This window comes from Ornithodoros turicata, chromosome 1 (assembly GCF_037126465.1).
Source record: "Ornithodoros turicata isolate Travis chromosome 1, ASM3712646v1, whole genome shotgun sequence".
Classification (NCBI taxonomy): Eukaryota; Metazoa; Arthropoda; class Arachnida; order Ixodida; family Argasidae; genus Ornithodoros; species Ornithodoros turicata.
This window is the reverse complement of record NC_088201.1, coordinates 45,302,247-45,321,049: the sequence shown is the minus strand read 5'-3', so window position 1 is coordinate 45,321,049 and position 18,803 is coordinate 45,302,247. Positions and strand designations below refer to the sequence as shown.

Sequence of the window (18,803 nt, the reverse complement as noted above, 5' to 3'; positions counted from 1 at the left end):
CATGTTTAGCTGACATGTTTAGCTGACATGTTTAGCTGACATGTTTAGCTGACATGTTTAGCTGACATGTTTAGCTGACATGTTTAGCTGACATGTTTAGCTGACATGTTTAGCTGACATGTTTAGCTGACATGCTTAGCTGACATGTTTAGCTGACATGTTTAGCTGACATATTTAGCTTATATGTTTAGCTTATATGTTTAGCTTATATGTTTAGCTGACATCTTTAGCTGACATGTTTAGCCGATATATTTAGCTATGTTCAGCTATCACTAAACGAAGAAACCCAGAGACAGAGGACACGGTTGAAAGATAAACAGACAAAATATCAAAAGTTTTCCTCTTCCGTCTCTGGATTTCTTCGTTTACTCATGCACCATCTAGTCTGCGCACTCTCCCTTCCGTCAATTATGCCTAGCTATGTTAAGCTGATATGTTAGCTAATATCTTTAGTTTATATGTTTAGCCGATGTTTTAGCTGATGTTTCAGCTTATATGTTTAGCTGACATGTTTAGGTGATATATTTAGCTATGTTCAGCTATCACTAAACGAAGAAAACCAGAGACAGGGGACACAAAGGAAGACGAAACAGACCAAATATCAAAAGTTTTCCTCTTCCGTCTCTAAATTTCTTCGTTTACTCATGCACCATCTAGTCTCCGCACTTTCCCTTCCGTCAATTATGCTTAGCTATGTTTAAGCTGACATGTTTAGCTGATGTTTTAGCTGATATGTTAAACTGATGTTTTGGCTTATATGTTTAGCTGACATCTTGAGCTGATATATTTAGCGATGTTCAGCTATCACTAAACGAAGAAACCCAGAGACAGCGGACACCGAGGAAGACGAAACAGACAAAATATCAAGTCTTCCTCTTCAGTTTCTGGAATACTTCGTTTACTCATACACCATCTAGTCTGCGCACTTTCCCTTCCGTCAATTATGTCTAGCTATGTTTAGCTTATATCTAGCTGATATCTTTAGCTGATATGTTTAGCTGATATGTTTAGCCGATATGTTTAGCCGATATGTTTAGCCGATATGTTTAGCCGATATGTTTAGCCGATATGTTTAGCCGATATGTTTAGCCGATATGTTTAGCCGATATGTTTAGCCGATATGTTTAGCCGATATGTTTAGCCGATATGTTTAGCTGATATGTTTAGCTAATATTTTAGCTGACATGTTGAACTGATATATATTTAGCTTATATGTTTAGCGGACATGTTGAGCTCATATATTTAGCTATGTTCACCTATCACTAAACGAAGAAACCCAGGGACAGGGGACACGGAGGAAAACCAAACAGACAAACTATCAAAAGTTTTCCTCTTCCGCCTCTGGATTTCTTCGTTTACTCATGCACCATCTAGTCTGCGCAGTTTCCCTTCCGTCAATTATGCCTAGCTATGTTCAGCTGATATCTAGCTGATATGTTTAGGTAATACCTTTAGCTTATATGTTTAGCTGACATGTTTAGCTGATCTATTTAGCTCTGTTCAGCTATCACTAAACGAAGAAAACCAGAGACAGGGGAAACAAAGGAAGACGAAACAGACAAAATATCAAAAGCCTTCCTCTTCCGTTTCTGGATTTCTTCGTTTACTCATGCACCATCCAGTCTGCGCACTTTCCCTTCCGTCAATTATGCCTAAATATGTTTAGCTGATATCTGGCTGATATTTTTAGCTGATATATTTAGCTTATATGTCTAGCTGATGTTTTAGCTTATATGTTTAGCTGACATCTTTAGCTGACATGTTTAGCTGATATATTTAGCTATGTTCAGCTATCACTAAACGAAGAAACCCAGAGACATGGGACACGGAGGAAGACGAAACAGACAAAATATCAAAAGCCTTCCTCTTCCGTTTCTGGGTTTCTTCGTTTACTCATGCACTATCTACTCTGTGCACTTTCCCTTCCGTCAATTATGCCTTGCTATGTTTTAGCTGATATGTTTAGCTGATGTTTTAGCTTATATGTTAAACTGATGTTTTGGCTTATATGTTTAGCTGACATTTTGAGCTGATATATTTAGCTATGTTCAGCTATCACTAAACGAAGAAACCCAGAGACAGCGGACACGGAGGAAGACGCAACAGACAAAATATCAAAAGTCTTCCTCTTCTGTGTCTGGGTTTCTTCGTTTACTCATGCACCATCTAGTCAGCGCACTTTCCCCTCCGTCAATTATGCCTAGCTATGTTTAGCTGATATCTCGCTTATGTTTAGCTGATGTTTTAGCTTATATATTTAGCTGATGTTTGAGCTGGTATGTTTAGCTGATGTTTGAGCTTATATGTTTAGCTGATATTTTTAGCTGACATGTTTAGATGATATATTTAGCTATGTTCAGCTATCACTAAACGAAGAAAACCAGAGACAGGGGACACAAAGGAAGTCGAAACAGACAAAATATCAAAAGTTTTCCTCTTCCGTCTCTGGATTTCTTCGTTTACTCATGCACCACCTAGTCTGCGCACTTTCCTTCCGTCAATTATGCCTAAGCATGTTTAGCTGATATCTAGCTGATATGTTTAGATAATATATTTAGCTTATATGTTAGGTGATGTTTTAGCTTATATGTGTAGCTGATGTTTTAGCTTATTTGTTTAGCTGACATGTTGAACTGATATATTTAGTTATATTCAGCTATCTCTAAACGAAGAAACCCAGAGACAGGGGACACAAAGGAAAGTCAAACAGACAAAATATCAAAAGTTTTCCTCTTCCGTCTCTGGATTTCTTCGTTTACTCATGCACCATCTAGTCTGCGCGTTTTCCCTTCCGTCAATTATGCCTAGCTATGTTAAGCTGATATCCAGCTGGTATGTTAAGCTGATATCCAGCTGGTATGTTTAGCTGATATCCAGCTGGTATGTTTAGCTGATATCCAGCTGGTATGTTTAGCTGATGTTTTAGCTGATATGTTTAGCTGATGTTTTAGCTGACATGTTTAGCTGACATGTTTAGCTGACATGTTTAGCTGACATGTTTAGCTGACATGTTTAGCTGACATGTTTAGCTGACATGTTTAGCTGACATGTTTAGCTGACATGTTTAGCTGACATGTTTAGCTGACATGTTTAGCTGACATGTTTAGCTGACATGTTTAGCTGACATCTTTAGCTGACATGTTTAGCTGACATGTTTAGCTGACATGTTGTGCTGACATGTTGTGCTGACATGTTGTGCTGATATATTTAGCTATGTTTAGCTATCACTAAACGAAGAAACCCAGAGACAGGGGACACGGAGGAAGACGAAACAGACAAAATATCAAATGTCTGCCTCTTCCGTCTCTGGATTTCCTCGTTTACTCATGCACCATCCAGTCTGCGCACTTTCCTTTCCGTCAATTATGCTTAGCTATGTTTAGCTGATATCTAGCTGCTATGTTTAGCTGGTGTTTTAGCTTATAGGTTTAGCTGATATATTTAGCCATGTTCAACTATCACTAAACGAAGAAACCCAGAGACAGGGGACACGGAGGAAGACGAAACAGACAAAATATCAAAAGCTTCCTCTTCCGTTTCTGGATTTCTTCGTTTACTCATGCACCATCTAGTCTGCGCACTTTCCCTTCCGTCAATTATGCCTAGCTATGTTTAGCTGATATCCGGCTGATATTTTTAGCTAATATATTTAGCTTATATGTCTAGCTGATGTTTTAGCTTATATGTTTAGCTGACATGTTGAGTTGATATATTTAGCTACGTTCAGCTATCAGTAAACGAAGAAACTCAGAGACAGGGGACACGGAGGAAGACGAAACAGACAAAATATCAAAAGTCTTCCCCTTCCGTTTCTGGATTTCTTCGTTTACTGATGCACCATCTAGTCTGCGCACTTTCCCTTCCGTCAATTATGCCTTGCTATGTTTTAGCTGATGTTTTAGCTTATATGTTAAACTGATGTTTTGGCTTATATGTTTAGCTGTCATGTTGAGCTGATATATTTAGCTATGTTCAGCTATCACTAAACGAAGAAACCCAGAGACAGCGGACACGGAGGAAGACGAAACCGACAAAATATCAAGTCTTCCTCTTCCGTCTTTGGATTTATTCGTTTACTCATGCACCATTAGTCTGCGCACTTTCCCTTCCGTCAATTATGCCTAGCTATGTTTAGCCGATATCTAGCTGATATACTTAGCTGATTTTACAGCTTATATGTTTAGCTGATGTTTTAACTTATATGTTTAGTTGATGTTTTAGCTTATATGTTTAGCTGATGTTTTAGCTCATATGTTTTGCTGATGTTTTAGCTGATATGTTTAGCTGATGTTTTAGCTCATGTTTTGCTGATGTTTTAGCTCATATGTTTTGCTGATGTTTTAGCTTATATGTTTTGCTGATGTTATAGCTAATATGTTTAGCTGATATTTTTAGCTGACATGTTGAGCTGATATATTTAGCTATGTTCACCTATCACTAAACGAAGAAACCCAGAGATGGCGGACACGGAGGAAGACGAAACAGACAAAATAGCAAAAGTCTTCCTCTTGCGTTTCTGGAATACTTCGTTAACTCATGCACCATCAAGTATGCGCACTTTCCCTTTCGTCAACTATGCCTAGGCATGTTTAGCTGATATCTAGCTGATATGTTTAGATAATATATTTAGCTTATATGTTAGGTGATGTTTTAGCTTATATGTGTAGCTGATGTTTTAGCTTATTTGTTTAGCTGACATGTTGAACTGATATATTGAGCTATATTCAGCTATCACTAAACGAAGAAACCCAGAGACAGGGGACACGGAGGAAAGCCAAACAGACAAAATATCAAAAGTTTTCCTCTTCCGTCTCTGGATTTCTTCGTTTACTCATGCACCATCTAGTCTGCGCGTTTTCCCTTCCGTCAATTATGCCCAGCTATGTTTAGCTGATGTTTTAGCTGATATGTTTAGCTGATATGTTTAGCTGGTGTTTTAGCTGATGTTTTAGCTTGTATGTTTAGCTGATATTTTAGCTCACATGTAGAGCTGATATATTTAGCTTTGTTCACCTATCACTAAACGAAGAAACCCAGAGACAGGGGACACGGAGGAAAGCCAAACAGACAAAATATGAAAAGTTTTCCTCTTCCGTCTCTGGATTTCTTCGTTTACTCATGTACCATCTAGTCTATTCGCAGAATTCGCGGTCACCCTCCCGTCGGCACGCTCCACCGCTATACCGAACTGCATTGCGGGAAGCGGCCTTACAGGACAGGAGTACAATGAGAAATTGCGTTTATGCCAATTAACACCAAAACCGAATAAAAATTTTAAGATGTCATCGTCTAAGAAGTAAGAACAACATGTAAAGAACTCCTGGAAACAAGAATGGCAGCAGCAGAATGTATATCTAGTGCACCCAGGTCAAATTAATTTCAATGCATTGCGCCTATGGGGATTTCGTCGATTTTTGCACAGGGCCCATTTTTAGACCATGATTTTTCGACAAAGAAAGTAAAATTTTTGAAATGTCATCGCCTATTTTGAATCAGTACATCCTCCAGGCCACATATCAACCACCGCACGGCGTGTGAGTGTTAACCCTGATGCACCCTGGGCCTTTAAACATGCGTCCCAGACAAGCATCCGTTCTTAGGCGTCCCGCGCACTAAGTTCTAGTATTACCGTAATACGCATGCGTCGAAACTCGGAATCAGTTCGAAAGGCGAAGGGCTATTCCTTCCGGATATCCAAAGGGCACACCCGGGGTGCAACAGGGGAACGAGACCCGGGTCCAGTACTCTGGGATATTAATTAATAATATACAGACTAAATAATTAGATTATGATATCTCTGATATCAATTTTATATCAACTGTTATCATCAATCAAAGTTGATCAAAATGTCATTTTGGCGACTGGGACGGCCGTCTGGACGAGGACTTGACCAAACGCGCCGACCGTGGGTGCAACAGGGGAACGAGACCCGGGTCCGATACTCTGAGGTATTAATTAATAATATAGAGACTAAATAATTAGATGATGACATCTCTGATATCAATTTTATATCAAGTGTTATTATCAACCAAAGTTGATCAAAATGTCACTTTGGCGTCTGGGACGGCCGTCTGGACGAGGATTTGAGCAAACGCGCCAACCGTGGGTGCAACAGGGGAACGAGACCCGGGTCCGATACTCTGGGATATTAATTAATAATATACAGACTAAATAATTAGATGATGACATCTCTGATATCAATTTTATATCAACTGTTATTATCAATCAAAGTTAATCAAAATGTCATTTTGGCGTCTGGGACGGCCGTCTGGACGAAGATTTGAGCAAACGCGCCGACCGTGGGTGCAACAGGGGAACGAGACCCGGGTCCGATACTCTGGGATATTAATTAATAATATACAGACTAAATAATTAGATGATGACATCTCTGATATCAATTTTATATCAACTGTTATTATCAATCAAAGTTAATCAAAATGTCATTTTGGCGTCTGGGACGGCCGTCTGGACGAAGATTTGAGCAAACGCGCCGACCGTGGGTGCAACAGGGGAACGAGACCCAGGTCCGATACTCTGGGATATTAATTAATAATATACAGACTAAATAATTAGATGATGACATCTCTGATATCAATTTTATATCAAGTGTTATTATCAACCAAAGTTAATCAAAATGTCATTTTGGCGTCTGGGACGGCCGTCTGGACGAAGATTTGAGCAAACGCGCCGACCGTGGGTGCAACAGGGGAACGAGACCCAGGTCCGATACTCTGGGATATTAATTAATAATATACAGACTAAATAATTAGATGATGACATCTCTGATATCAATTTTATATCAACTGTTATTATCAACCAAAGTTGATCAAAATGTAATTTTGGCGTCTGGGAAGGCCGTCTGGACGAAGATTTGAGCAAACGCGCCGACCGTGGGTGCAACAGGGGAACGAGACCCGGGTCCGATACTCTGGGATATTAATTAATAATATACAGACTAAATAATTAGATGATGACATCTCTGATATCAATTTTATATCAACTGTTATTATCAATCAAAGTTAATCAAAATGTCATTTTGGCGTCTGGGACGGCCGTCTGGACGAAGATTTGAGCAAACGCGCCGACCGTGGGTGCAACAGGGGAACGAGACCCGGGTCCGATACTCTGGGATATTAATTAATAATATACAGTCTAAATAATTAGATGATGACATCTCTGATATCAATTTTATATCAACTGTTATTATCAATCAAAGTTAATCAAAATGTAATTTTGGCGTCTGGGACGGCCGTCTGGACGAAGATTTGAGCAAACGCGCCGACCGTGGGTGCAATAGGGGAACGAGACCCGGGTCCGATACTCTGGGATATTAATTAATAATATACAGACTAAATAATTAGATGATGACATCTCTGATATCAATTTTATATCAACTGTTATTATCAATCAAAGTTAATCAAAATGTCATTTTGGCGTCTGGGACGGCCGTCTGGACGAAGATTTGAGCAAACGCGCCGACCGTGGGTGCAACAGGGGAACGAGACCCGGGTCCGATACTCTGGGATATTAATTAATAATATACAGTCTAAATAATTAGATGATGACATCTCTGATATCAATTTTATATCAACTGTTATTATCAATCAAAGTTAATCAAAATGTCATTTTGGCGTCTGGGACGGCCGTCTGGACGAAGATTTGAGCAAACGCGCCGACCGTGGGTGCAACAGGGGAACGAGACCCGGGTCCGATACTCTGGGATATTAATTAATAATATACAGTCTAAATAATTAGATGATGACATCTCTGATATCAATTTTATATCAACTGTTATTATCAATCAAAGTTAATCAAAATGTCATTTTGGCGTCTGGGACGGCCGTCTGGACGAAGATTTGAGCAAACGCGCCGACCGTGGGTGCAACAGGGGAACGAGACCCGGGTCCGATACTCTGGGATATTAATTAATAATATACAGACTAAATAATTAGATGATGACATCTCTGATATCAATTTTATATCAAGTGTTATTATCAATCAAAGTTAATCAAAATGTCATTTTGGCGTCTGGGACGGCCGTCTGGACAAAGAATTTGAGCAAACGCGCAGACTGTGGGTGCAACAGGGGAACGAGACCCGGGTCGGATACTACGGGATATTAATTAATAATGTACAGACTAAGTAATTATATTAGCTAAGACCGGACATTTGCTCACCCGTTCGATTTTACCATGAGCCCATCCTGACAGTTTCATAATTTATTTTCATCCTTTCCATTGTGTCATTGTATAACGAACAATAAATTGTTATATTCCTCAAATCATTTTTTTTAACTTTTTAGAAGCAATACATCGTCCAACAGCTGCTAAAAGACCAGCTTCAGTCTTCCTGCGATGGGGGTGTTGGGTAATAACTTATAACAGACAATAATGACTCCATTGACCCAAGATATGATAATCTTAGATGCTGTCAGTCATTGTAGCCCTATATAGCCACAACTGGCTTTTCTTTGTTGTTTGGCGGTATTGAACCAAAATTGCTTAGTCGGCATAGTGCACAAACCTTCTAGTGCTCGCTATCTGTAGAGAAGAACACCACCTCACATCAGCACCGCTCCCTGAGGTATGAAGTACAAAATACCTTTCCAAGGTTCACCGACCAGGAATATACGGATAATCTTCCTAGCGTCTCACCATATATATACTATGTAGCTGTTGAGGCATTAAAAAAAAAAGAAAGAAAAGCAGAGTTCACGGCAAGAAACGACCACGCTTATTCTTATACCGCGCTATTTTTATACACTTTTACACTTGTCAGTCACGCGAAATTTTCACTAGTTAAATCAGTCTGCTTGGCAACTATTAAAGATATCTTTTGAGGTGAATGAACGACCAATAAATGCCCTGCGCTTCTGCTCAGCTTTTATTGATATATCCCATTACCAGTTGAGTCCTATCGTGCTCGTGCACGTGTTTGAATTATTTTACTAGTAAGGAGCTTCAGTCATGCGCGTGGTTGAAAACATGATGATCCCCCAAGCCACAACAAAGTGTGTTCTCCTGCAACAGACATTTCATACTGTGCTACAAACCAAACACGACACATAACGATTTCGAACAATTCAGGGAAAAGAGGTACCGACACCCCGGGCTGGCCGTTCGCTTTGGTCTCTCTTGGCCATTTCTTCTTGTTTACCACACTTGCGAAAACAACAGGAACGCAAAAAGCTTGGTGAGCATTTTTACGCCTTGAGCGTTTGGTCGGTGAGACTGCCACATTGATAATTGTACCACCTTTGTCGCGTGATTGAACGTTATCGGACAGGTATTTGAGATGTCATAAATTAATATAGCTGTCTGTATATTTTAAACTGATGTGCGAATCTTTGAAAAATGTGGTTGATTTCTCTGTTCTACTCTGGAAGAGTGATTGAGGTTCTAGTACAAAGGCATGGCTCCTTCTATTTTACAGAATATAATAGGGGAAGTCGCAACGTGCCACTGGCATTGTGGTTGTCACTGGTGGCATGTGACGATGCATTTTGTATTTACAGCATTTTAAATATACCTCAATGACGTGGTTGACCCCGCTCACTTCTCGAATTAATTCACCCTGATTTTAATGTGCTTTGTGTTTCCCTTCTTCTTTGCGGTAGCGAATTATAAGTAAATTAGAAGCAAACAATGTTTTATTACAATTATCTGTGAAAGGCACAAGGCGCAGACAATTGTATTTTACACATGCTGTATGGGATTTATGTGCTTTTCACAAGTCATTGCAAATGCATGGCTATACCTCAGAACTATAAATAATATGGACATAATTTGATGGTTGAATTTTCCTGTGACGTACACTACCTAAAAATTTCTCCAGGCCTTCCACGTGACAGAGGTTGTAGCCCAGTTCCCCATGCCAACTCCCAATGAAGGGAGAACAGGATGCACGGACAATGCCATTGTTAGGTTGAACACGACAACGAAGGAATGTCTGACTCGCCGGGAGAAGCAATGCGACGAGTGAATTGGGGTCTGTTGAAATGAGCCGGTTGTTTCTTGCCAAAGAACCGGGACGGAGAAGTTGAAATGAGGGAATTGTGCACCCCGCTGGACAGTTTGCTCTGGAACCACAAAAAGGAAGCAGCAACCTTCTCCCCAAGTACACAAAGCAAAGGCATCCCAGGGGAATTGTTAGTTTGGCTTTCTGCAGTACAAGCTAGAAATAACAAGTGCGATGCAACAAAGACGTGAAATTTAGTATTTCCGTGTTTTCAAATTCCTGGCCTGATACGGGCCAGAAAATTGAAGAGTCATGTGCACGTACGAAAGCCGTGATGGGCGTCTGCACTTGTTGTATTGTATGCTATTCGCAGAGTTGTACGCGTTACTCTAAAAACGTAACTGTTACTATAACTCTAGTGGCAGAAGTGATTTTTACTATGTATGCACAGTACGCTCTCGTGAGACAATAGTTTATTGTTACTGGGTCTAGGACATTTCGGTGCACGGACGTTTCGGTGCAAAGCGTTACAGCGGCGGGAGCGGGACATAACTGCAACGTCGGTTCCGGGAAAAATGGTCCCAGGAATGGCTGCCACGATGTCGACATATCGTAATAAAACAAAGGGAAGAGGGCGGCTTGGCATAAAATGTAGTGCTGTAAAGGAATTTGGTTTACATATAGAAGAACGTGCTTTTTGGTTTACTATTATAGGTTTAATACCTATTCTGCATGTGATCGTGGTCTGTCGTGGCTTTTAAACTTTTGAGGCATTTTCTTTTTTAATATTGTGCGCCCCATGTTCTAGTCGCTGCTGTACAGATATTCATTTTTCCCCCTTTTCCCAAGAGTAGATGAAGAATTGGTTTGTCATTTTGTAGTATTATCTCCAAGTGGGTATCTTCAAGGTACTGATAACTCAACTCATTTTATTGCAACAAACAATATGCAATTATGATATTATACAATTTTAATTCCATTTGTTCAGGACTTGTCGGTTACCGCTTTGGTGTAAGCATTTGATTAGACGTTATTTCCCTTGTATTCCAAAAAGCTTACCAAGTTACCATGTCGCGTTCCTGTGTTCTCGTGTCGATAAAAACTCTGCACCTTCCCGTTGCCCTTCAAGTTTCCATAAATGGAACAAAAGCATTGAATAAGCCATTTTATCATATTATGGCCATCCTGGGAGTGATTCATTGTGATGAATTTGTTAAAAATAATGCGGTCCGCAGTAAAGGAAACACAATACAAAAAAAATTGACTTGAGCGACAAAAGTAACACGTTTAATGCACTCCGACTTGCACTACGCATAGGTTCAGTCAGTCAGCTTTTGCTCTCGAGTTACGAAAACAAAAGATTGAGGTGAAACCACAGAAGCAGTATACAGGGTGTATGCTCTAAAGTGTCCAGAAATCATATTTAAAGCGAGCGATAAAAGAAAAGCAAGTGGTACTTTTCTGCTACTTGTGTAAGAAACAGGTACTGCTTCACTATAGTAGTACCTGTTTCTCAAGTAGCTCAAAAATAGAGCTCGTTTCTCTTTTATCGTTCGCTTTAAATAAAATTTCTGGACACGTTAGAGCAAACACCCTGTATAATTGTCAACCACGTAATTTATTATTTGAAATTATTTTATTATGTTAGGTCACCGCAATAATTTTATGGCTAGCGAGTCTAACAGCTTTTGGAGGGGCACCACGGTAATTCTATGTCGTTGTTTAGGCCTTGAAAATACGCGGCCATCACCGAGCAAAAAGTATGTAGAAATACAAGGGGAGTAACATCTAACCAAATGCTTCCACTAAAGATGTAACAAATGGAATTCAAATTTCATAGTATCCATACTGTTGCCACCAAACACGACACATAATTTGTGAAAACAGGACGCACGTAAAAATCCTGTTGAGCATTGGTCCGCCCTAAGCATTCGGACGGCGCCCAAATGTCCGGTGAGCAAATGTCCTGGATCCCGCTGGGCGTAGAAAAAAAATGGGGTCGGTGGTTGCGTGGGCGAAAAATAAAATAAAAACGGTCCCGCAGGCTCCTGCGCGCTCAAAAATGCGAATCCAGGGCATTTGCTCACAGTATGAAAGCTCAAAGCGGACAAATGCTCACCAAGTGTTTTGCCTGCTGTTTTCTGAAGTTATGTGTCGCGTTCAGTGACACAGTACAACAGAAAAATGTTTCTTTCAGGAGAACACACTTCGTTGCGGCTGGTGAGGGAGGGCGGCTAGAGAGGAACATCAAATTTCAACGTGATGTTTTTAACCACGCGCATGACTGAAGCATACATGTGCACAAGCATAGAAGCGTGGTAGGACTCCCGTACTAGTGGGTTATGTCGGTAGAGGCGAAGCATGAGTGTAATAATCTAGTGTATTTATTTGCCGTTCACTTACTCCTAAAAATATATTTAATAGTTGGGACATCTTCTTGGAGCTCTTTATTTTTCGGTCTTGTTATAATCCGCCCTTCGACTTTTCGACATAAACTCATTAAAAACAAATGTGTCTCAGAACTTTAACAAATCCGGTGAACAAATGGTAGCACCACCTGGTCAGTTGTGATGTGTTTCATGAGCCGTGCGAAACCATGCGCTTGTACTTTTGGGCACGCAGGAGCCTGAAGGGTATTTTTTTCTTTCACATCCACAACTACATTTTGTCCTACTCCCGTTAGTCCGTACACCAAAATGTCCGTACACCGAGACGTCCTGTGGGGCGCGGACAATTGCTCACCGGACAATTGCTCACAAAAAAAAAAAAAAAAACTGCTGAGGCCGGACAATTGCTCACCGGACAATTGCTCACAAAAAAAAAAAAAAACTGCTGAGGCCGGACAATTGCTCACCACAGAACCGTTCAAGCCGGACAATTACTCACCGGGTCTCTCACCACACTTATATTGTGATTTTATTTCGTGTTTATGGCGCTTGACTTTTTTATGGTAGATGCACTTCATTTTTAGCTGTCTAAGTTGCTTCAAATAGCTAGGAAATCCACCAGTGAAGACGAGGAGGCGAGAGGTCGTCCAGGCGAGAGATGCAGGCACGCCTGAAGAGTCTTTGTCAGGACCTGCGTCCATGGGGCGTTCTTCTCGGATTTTTTTATGGGGGGGGGGGGGGGGGGCGAAGCATGCGACCGCCTTCCGTGACGCGGACTGATTATGATATTATTATGACATCTGAGAACAAAAATCGTGACGTATAGATAGAGTGTGCTAAATTTTCACAAGTGACCTTGCCCCCCTCACGGTACGCCCATGCTATTTAACACATCACAGTTTAACCACTAAAGTTCAGGAATTTTCTATATCTGTCCAAGTCAGTTTAGCAGCCGCATTTTAGCGCCCGAGTCGCGGCTTAGCAGGGCCGGCACGACTGAACAGCACGTATTAGGTTAGTCCAAGTTCAGTGTTTGCATTGCTATGTCCAGGTTAGTCTAAGTTCGCTGTTGACAGTTTCCCGCGCGCGACTGTGCATTTCGTAGTTAGATAACATTTATTTACAGTGTTTATTTTGCAGCGGGGATTTCGATCACTTTATTTCGAGGTACATCGAAGTTCAGCTAACATAGAAAAGTCAAGTATATGAACGCCATAAACAAGAAATAAAATCACATCGCATAAGAACGCGAAATAAAATTACATATAAGTGCGGTGAAAGAGGCGGTGAGCAATTGTCCGACTTCAGCAGTTTTTTGGTGAGCAATTGTCCGGTGAGCAATTGTCTTGGATCCCTGCACCGTAATGTCAAACACAATAATGGACAATGCTGTTGAAATTGTCAATCCGGTAGTCCAAGACGGCCTCGTAGACGATTGGAAAAAGCAAAGGAGGGGACGACACATACACACAGGAAGCTCGTTCATTGGTATCGAAGAAGTGAGCCCAGTATGAGAAATGTACCTCTGCAGGAAAAACAGTGGCCTGCTACATTTCAGAGAATAGCGTTTTTGAGTTCATGTCTGTGGTTTCACGACGGCCTCTGTTTCGGTTTTCTTTCTGTCCTCAGTGACGCACTAAAGAAGACTACATGCTACGCTGACACATCATATTTGTCCTTGTATTATTGATGACTTCGATCAAAAGTGAACTGTTTTCACCTTTTGCATAGATTGACTTCGTGCGAATACACCTACTGTGCAGTAACTGATACTGCACTTTAGAATTGGAGATAAAAAAACAGATGATTATTTTCGTGTAATGACAAAATTTCTTCTAGCTGTAACATTTGTTAGAAGCACAGCTAACAATACGGAATACACGCAGATATCGAAATTTCCCCGTATACTGTAGGGCGATCAAGACAGGAAACCTGGTACCGAAACCAGGACTTTACTCTGAAACGAGCTTTTTTTTTTCTTCTAAAACATAACTCGCTAGGCTGTGACATATTCTTATTTTCTCATGACGATGCTCACTAAACCTTAGGGGGCAATAAAGGTAATGCGCTTCTTTTTTTTCTTCTTCTTCTTCTTCTTTTTTTTTTTTTAAATTCACGGACATCGATATACCGCGTAGGCGCGCACGGGACCTTTCTTGTTTCTCCCATAGCAGCTCGGGCTTTTTTTTTTACACATCATGCGCTATCACTCAACAAAGTTCGTGAAATTTCAGTTTGGCAGTCTGAGAGAAACCTCGCAGACGATTTTGTCAAACGCGACTCCTTTGCAGGGGGAAAACGACTGGCAAAATCTCAAAACACACGACACGGCCAAGCTCTACTGGTTTTCACAGCTTTGTTTGTGTACTTGAAGATCTAGGCCAGAAGAGCACATTGTACTCCGTTGTGGGTATGGCAGCGGGATTACCGACGGGGTATCGAAGAGCACGAGGGAAAGGATAGGAAGAAAGGGGGAAAAGAATATGAGGGAGAGTTGAAGGTGGATACGCCACGTGGTGCCACTTTCGTGAACTAAATCGGGGTGTCCGCCAATTCTGCTCATCTCCTCCGCTGTCTCTGGGTGACCCAGAGACAGCGGACACGGAGGAAGACGAAACCGACAAAATATCAAGTCTTCCTCTTCCGTCTTTGGATTTATTCGTTTACTCATGCACCATTAGTCTGCGCACTTTCCCTTCCGTCAATTATGCCTAGCTATGTTTAGCCGATATCTAGCTGATATACTTAGCTGATTTTACAGCTTATATGTTTAGCTGATGTTTTAACTTATATGTTTAGTTGATGTTTTAGCTTATATGTTTAGCTGATGTTTTAGCTCATATGTTTTGCTGATGTTTTAGCTGATATGTTTAGCTGATGTTTTAGCTCATATGTTTTGCTGATGTTTTAGCTTATATGTTTTGCTGATGTTATAGCTAATATGTTTAGCTGATATTTTTAGCTGACATGTTGAGCTGATATATTTAGCTATGTTCACCTATCACTAAACGAAGAAACCCAGAGATGGCGGACACGGAGGAAGACGAAACAGACAAAATAGCAAAAGTCTTCCTCTTGCGTTTCTGGAATACTTCGTTAACTCATGCACCATCAAGTATGCGCACTTTCCCTTTCGTCAACTATGCCTAGGCATGTTTAGCTGATATCTAGCTGATATGTTTAGATAATATATTTAGCTTATATGTTAGGTGATGTTTTAGCTTATATGTGTAGCTGATGTTTTAGCTTATTTGTTTAGCTGACATGTTGAACTGATATATTGAGCTATATTCAGCTATCACTAAACGAAGAAACCCAGAGACAGGGGACACGGAGGAAAGCCAAACAGACAAAATATCAAAAGTTTTCCTCTTCCGTCTCTGGATTTCTTCGTTTACTCATGCACCATCTAGTCTGCGCGTTTTCCCTTCCGTCAATTATGCCCAGCTATGTTTAGCTGATGTTTTAGCTGATATGTTTAGCTGATATGTTTAGCTGGTGTTTTAGCTGATGTTTTAGCTTGTATGTTTAGCTGATATTTTAGCTCACATGTAGAGCTGATATATTTAGCTTTGTTCACCTATCACTAAACGAAGAAACCCAGAGACAGGGGACACGGAGGAAAGCCAAACAGACAAAATATGAAAAGTTTTCCTCTTCTGTCTCTGGATTTCTTCGTTTACTCATGTACCATCTAGTCTGCGCACTTTCCCTTCCGTCCATTATGCCTAGCTATGTTAAGCTGATATCTAGCTGATATGTTAGCTAATAGCTTTAGCTTATATGTTTAGCCGACGTTTTAGCTGATGTTTTAGCTTATATGTTTAGCTGACATGTTTAGCTGACATGTTGTGCTGATATATTTAGCTATGTTCAGCTATCACTAAACGAAGAAAACCAGAGACAGGGGACACAAAGGTAGACGAAGCAGACAAAATATCAAAAGTTTTCCTCTTCCGTCTCTGGATTTCTTCGTTTACTCATGCACCATCTAGTCTGCGCACTTTCCCTTCCGTCAATTATGCCTAGCTATGTTTTAGCTGATGTTTTGGCTTAGATGTTGAACTGATGTTTTGGCTTAGATGTTGAACTGATGTTTTGGCTTAGATGTTGAACTGATGTTTTGGCTTAGATGTTGAACTGATGTTTTGGCGTAGATGTTAAACTGATGTTTTGGCGTAGATGTTAAACTGATGTTTTGGCGTAGATGTTAAACTGATGTTTTGGCGTAGATGTTAAACTGATGTTTTGGCGTAGATGTTAAACTGATGTTTTGGCTTATATGTTTAGCTGAAAACTTGAGCTGAAAACTTGAGCTGATATCTTGAGCTGATATCTTGAGCTGCTATCTTGAGCTGCTATCTTGAGCTGCTATCTTGAGCTGATATCTTGAGCTGATATCTTGAGCTGATATCTTGAGCTGATATCTTGAGCTGATATCTTGAGCTGATATCTTGAGCTGGTATCTTGAGCTGATATCTTGAGCTGATATCTTGAGCTGATATCTTCGTTACTTTTCAAAAGTAACTAAGTTACAGTTAGAGATACTCAGCTTCGAAAGTAATTAAGTCACAGTTAGAGCTACTGACAGGAAAAAATACTGAGATACAGTTACAAATACCTTGGAAAAGTATCCGAGTACGGGTGGAGTTACTTTTTGCAATTCTGTACGCAGACCATATCTTTCGTCTTTGGCTCATAATAGGTGTCACTCTAGAGCCACAGAGACATCCCTTCTTGGCTAATTGTACGTAATTGCAGGCCAAACATTGAAAGGAACGCCTAAACTGAGGGTAACCGAGACAGGGGTAGGTGAGACGCTTAGAAACTTCGTCTTCGGCTCACAGCGGAGACATTTCAGCTCACGATTTCAGTTCTCCTTCGTTCCGATGAATTTAAAGTGCTCTCGATATTGTTGCCACGGTACCTCTGACAGAATGGAGGCAACTCGGGACACGGAGGAAGACGAAGCAGACAACATATCGAAAGCCTTCATCTTCTTACTCCGTGTCCCCTGTCTCTGAATTTCTTCGTTTACTCATGCACCATCTAGTCTTCGCACTTAGCTTACTGCATATCCTGGAGTTCGCAGCCGGCAGAATTTCCGTAGCTGCTGTTGCATTTCACAATTCAAGAATTTCTACTTGATTCAACAGGCGCCGTCCCACATGCCGAGGGAATCATCCATGTGAACGATGACCGCCGCGACGTATGACTATGGCCGTATGGCCACACAAGGGACGACGCCACCGCCGACAGGGCGGCGCTGGTGCCTTATGCGAGTTAGCTCCGCACGGGGGAATGAACGCCGGTTTTTTCCTGAAAATCCCTCTTACGGATCACCGCCTTCAACCCTGTTCTTTGGTGTACATTTAGACTCGGGCTTATTTGATGCATGCGCGGGTCGACAGTGTACATGAGACAATCACATATTATCCCGAACGCTCTCTGTTTCTCTGGAGTCGTCTGTTCGTCAACTGTAACATAGCCAACGAAGGGTGGTGTTTTGGTGTTTTGGTGCTTTATGGCACAAGAGACCAATGAAGGGGCGGGGGCAAATGGCTGTTATTTGCAGCATGTTTCCATTGGAACCGACTTAAACTTGCCTGCTGAATTCAACTGTTTGGTCGTGTAGCTGACCAAAAGGTAGCTTTGCGATTTTTGCCAGCTGACGAAGTTCTTGCGCACCGAGGAGCACTACCCTCTATCGAGGATGAAAGATTTCCCTCGCATTCATAAACTGTTCCTCAAGGTGAATACGGCGGTCCCTTCGAGCGCGTCAGTGGAAAATAGTAAGTCAGTAAATGAGGGGAAAGAACGATATCACTCGGGATTATGGTTTGCTAGGAGCGTGCTATGTGATGAAATTGGTGGGTTTTCCTCAGACACTTTCAGACATATTTCGGCACAGTTCCCTTAGAAGTCGGCCCAGGACGCACTTTCCCCCAGAGCGCTAGTCGTGACGTTCCCCACCTCTGTGAGGCCCACAACGGCGAGCTCTTACAGAAGCACCACCACCATCGTTTTTAAGAGTGTACTAGTTGCTACTGAAGTGCAATGCATCATGGATGAGCTGAAAAAAATTAAGTAGGCGATGCTTTCGTAGTTCTGCTGTCTGGTATGCAAATGTTTCTGTAGAAGTAAGTTGTTACTTCCAAGAAACGAGAAGGCGTTCCTTTTATTTGTGAGTCACGGGGCACGTATTTGGTTACTATTTTTGCGAAGAAACGAGTAACGTATTTAGTTCCTTTTTTTTTGGGGGGGGGGGGGGGGGGGGGGGTAACGTGTATAGCATTGTGAGTGGGCTGAGCATAGCAACCTCCTTTCGTCGGGCTGACAACGGAGGCGCGCAAAGACTTGTCCAGCGCTATGGTCTGGAAAAGCGTGATGTTCGGCTATTTTTTCCGATGGGATAGCTCCTCAATATCCGTGTCAAGTATCATGAATTTGAGTAAATTC

General features: G+C 41.2%; 1 protein-coding gene and 1 long non-coding RNA gene across 3 annotated transcripts in view; one reads left to right on the top strand and one right to left on the bottom strand.

The window, feature by feature from the left end:
• The window catches only part of LOC135378148 (kinase D-interacting substrate of 220 kDa B-like), a 116,791-nt gene that overhangs the window by 78,833 nt on the left and 19,155 nt on the right, over nucleotides 1-18,803 (bottom strand). The window lies entirely within an intron of this gene.
• LOC135398590 (uncharacterized) lies at nucleotides 15,405-17,790 on the top strand. The gene is made up of 2 exons (XR_010424120.1): nucleotides 15,405-15,459; nucleotides 17,501-17,790. It is a non-coding gene; the product is annotated as an uncharacterized LOC135398590 (long non-coding RNA).